Consider the following 299-nt stretch of genomic DNA (forward strand, 5'->3'; position numbering starts at 1 on the left):
ATTGAAGTAACGCATAAATTCAATACTCCTTATCTTCGTTAATCCTAAAAATCGAGTGCACATTCACTTCCCTGCACCTTATGCTTTGAATATATTAATGTTTTATTTCTGAAATATTGTACTTTTGAAAATTTGTATAAAAATCAAAGATTTCAAGTAGTGATCATATCTTTTAAAATTTAGGAAGAGTAAAGCAGATTGTACATCCATTTATTTACTTATGTCCCGGAACTGCCAGAAATCTAGAATAAATCTAGACAGTGGCGTAGCCAGAGAAGAATGGAAATAAAAACAAATTA

This window comes from Teleopsis dalmanni, chromosome 2 (genome assembly GCF_002237135.1).
Source record: "Teleopsis dalmanni isolate 2A chromosome 2, ASM223713v2, whole genome shotgun sequence".
In the NCBI taxonomy this organism is placed as follows: domain Eukaryota; kingdom Metazoa; phylum Arthropoda; class Insecta; order Diptera; family Diopsidae; genus Teleopsis; species Teleopsis dalmanni.